This window comes from Pongo abelii, chromosome 20, assembly GCF_028885655.2.
Source record: "Pongo abelii isolate AG06213 chromosome 20, NHGRI_mPonAbe1-v2.0_pri, whole genome shotgun sequence".
NCBI classification, from domain to species: Eukaryota; Metazoa; Chordata; class Mammalia; order Primates; family Hominidae; genus Pongo; species Pongo abelii.
Window position 1 is genome coordinate 40321000 of NC_072005.2, and position 3465 is coordinate 40324464.

A 3465-nucleotide genomic window follows, 5' to 3' on the forward strand; every position below is an offset into this window, starting at 1 on the left:
GGACCGTTGGACCTCCCCGTTGGCCCTTTGTTGTATTTCTTCGCGCCCTGGGCTCGCGCAAGCTTTCTCTGCCACGCGTTCCAACGGCCGCTCACCGGCATCGGGCTGAACAGGGTGCGCTTCGCCTCGGAGTTCCCACTCCACTCGAAGGATCCAACAGCGCACAAGCTGCTCTTCACGGGCAACTACCTCTGCAAGCTTCACCCCCGGACCCGCCACGCCCCGCAGGGTTCCCTGTCTGGTCTGGATCACCTCGCTCTCCCTGCGCCTCTCTCCTTGGCCTAGCTAGACAAGTGCTTCTCAAGATCCAGCGCGCGTTTACCCCTCGGTTTCGTCGCCGCTAAGGGGTGGTGGTGTCTGATCCATCAGGCTCTGAGCTTCTCTCTCGGATCCATCCTCAATGTCCAGGCAGGAGACTCTCACATGAAGCCAGTGCTGTCTGCTGTTCACTCTAAGATGTCCAGCCACTCAGGACAGTTACGATCTATCATCCAGGGCCCAAACCGACTCTCCTCTATTGCTATCTGAGTAGGCAGTCTCCTCTGTGAGGTCGGTCCCATCCATACTGCCTAGATCCCTGCCCAGGAAGACTGAGATGAGGACCCTAGGAGACAGCAGCCAGGGATAGTTAAGGTGGAGGATGAGTATAAATAGTGACCCCAGCGCGATCAGAGAAGCTCCCTTACCCCCACCCATCGCAGTGGGAGTGAGTCATCAGATCTACCCCCAAGACAACGAAATCCTACCCGGGCCATTGAAGGGAAACCTCCACTCCAACCCCCAGAAGACGCCTTAGATGAGAAAGTGAAGAGGTATTGTATGAGCTCATTCATCAAAGGCCATGCCATCACCAGCTCAGGCAGTGCTGCTAGGGGATTCCTACCTCTCTGGAGGTTCAGTTCTCTCTGAAGACAGAGAAGATGCAGGAAGCGTTTCAAACAGGAACTCTCAACCCACGTCTGCCAGTTGTAGACTCTGTAAACAAAGTTCCAATGCGCCTGCTGCTGTCACCGCCGCTGCTATTTTTTGAGGTCAAGGTGAGCTGCCCAAACTCTCCTAAGCTTTTTTGTATAGTCATTGGAGAAGATCTAGGCTTGAAGAAGAAAGCAGAGCCCCAGTCTAACCACATGTTCTTAGAAGATAAAGCCAAGGCCCCTTCAGATAGCAGTGCAGTGCCCCTCAGCCTGCCCCTTCTTTCTTCCGGCTTGTTGCAGGGATGGCAGGCACCCCACCCTTGACCATTTTCACCTTGTAGGTTGCTGATACTACCATGTTATCAGCCACTGAAGACTTGGCTGTTCTGTCTTCCAGGCCCCCAGTCCCTTCTGCCCCTGTATCAGTCCTCACCCCATATACAGATCATTAAATGAAATGCCCATATCCTAACTCTCCTTTTTTTTTTTTTCTGTTCTTGTTGTTTCTCCCCTTAGGTTCAATATCATTTTGGGAGTTCCCCTTTATGGGAATAAAAGCCATTTCCATTTCAGTCCCTCATCTGCAGATTTTTTTTGGGGGGGGGGGTGGGGCAGGGTCCTGCTCTGTCGCCCAGGTTGGAATGTAGTGGTGCAATCATGGTTCACTGCAGCCTAAAACTCCTGGGCTCAAGCAATCCTCCCGCTTCGGCTTCCAGAGCAGCTAGGACCACAGGCATTTTTTTCTTCTAGAGATGGAGTCTTGCTATGTTGCCCAGGCTGGTCTGGAACTCCTGCTTTTGGGTGATCTTTCTGCATCAGCCTCTCAAAAGTGCTGGGATTACAGATGTGAGCCACCATACCCAGCCCAGATCTCTACTTTTTTTTTTTTTGAGACGGAGTATCCCACTGTCACCAGGCTGGAGTGCAGTGGTGCGAACTTGGCTCACTGCAACCTCCGCCTCCAAGGTTCAAGTGATTCTCCTGCCTCAGCCTCCAGAGCAGCTGGGACTGCAGGTGTGTGCCACCATGCCCAGCTAATTTTTGTATTTTTAGTAGAGACGAGGCTTCATCATGTTGGCCAGGATAGTCTCTATCTCCTGACCTCGTGATCTGCCTGCCTCGGCCTCCCAAAGTGCTGAGATTACAGGTGTGAGCCACCACGCCTGGCCGAGACCTCTACTTTTGACCTCACCACATCTCCTAACCCCTTGGCCTTTGCTTCAAGTCTACCTCCTGCAGAACTGAGTCATCTATCAGTTTAGTAATCTAATCAGAATCTGTCTAGTCATCTAATCAGAATTGAGTCATTGTGGATTTTTCTCCCTTTTTCTTACAGACTCTTCCACCTGCATGCCCATCTTCATAGACCGGCCCATCACTGTTGCCTCAAGCATTTTCACTATCACAGCCAGTAATCTGCAGACTCAACCTCAAGCCTACTTTGTACTTTGGTATAAACTACATGGATACCAATCCATTTTCACAGGTTTTCATCTCCTGGTCTCCCCTAGGATCCAGGATGAGTATCCTCCCATTTGACCAGTTCCATCCCAGTATGGTGCAGATATCCCTTGTAAAGAACACAGTCTCCACCAGCCCACCTGCTTTTATGGTCAACAGCCCTACCTGAATTTCCAACATTGCCTTTTGACCCAGGAAACACCTGTCAGCTGAAATCTAGTGTTCCTGACAGGCCTCAACAGGAAACCACTCTCTTCAATGCCCTGCCTTTTCTGGCCCACCTACCACTGCTTCTGCAGTCACCTCCACTATAGTAAGCAGACCCTCTTCAGACTTGGCATCCAAGCCTGCCTTTGACTCTGATGAAATCAACATGGATACTATGCCCATTTCCCCGTCTGTTATCTTCCTGTCTCTCCCTGCAATGTTAACAGCTGTTTCCCTTTGAAGAACCTGGCAGCCCCCAAAAATCCTTCCTACTTAACCTCCACTGCAGCCCTGGAACCCAATGATAGCACCACTCAGTCAGCTTTTGAAAATTTGACTCCCCCATGTCCACCTTTGGCATCTGCTATGGTTTGAATGTGTCAACCAAATTTCGTGTATTAAAAACTCAATCCCCAAATTCATATGTAAATACGTTTGAAGGTGGGGGCCTTTAGGAGGTAATGAGGATTAGATAAAGTCATCAGGGTGGACCCCTATGATGGGACTGGTAAGAGGAAGAGACACCTGAGCTGACAGGCTCTTGCTCTTGCCATGTGATGTGCTCCATCATGTAATGACACACCAAGAAGGCCTTCACCAGATGCCAGCACTGTGCTCTTGAATTGCTATCAGAGAGGATAGTGCCATACCTCTGGTTGGAGACAGATGACTTCAATACAAAGCTTATGACCTCAGTCAGAGTACCTGGGGTTCAACTGGGTGTAGCACATCTGTTGCAGGTGCAAATGTGTGTTTAAAAGTCCCTGTATTCCTGTCTCCCAATCAGAGCAGTAAGGGCTCACCTGGACAAAGCACAGGGCTATAATGGGTGCAGACCACACCATACCTGTGTTTGTATATATGTCTCTTTCTACAATGATTG

At 50.3% G+C, this 3465-nt stretch overlaps 1 long non-coding RNA gene across 1 annotated transcript; it reads left to right on the plus strand.

Moving 5' to 3' along the window:
- The first annotated feature begins 44 nt into the window (after positions 1-44).
- LOC103888582 (uncharacterized) lies at positions 45-3000 on the plus strand. The gene is made up of 2 exons (XR_653022.4): positions 45-1037; positions 2251-3000. It is a non-coding gene; the product is annotated as an uncharacterized LOC103888582 (long non-coding RNA).
- Positions 3001-3465: the final 465 nt, after the last annotated feature.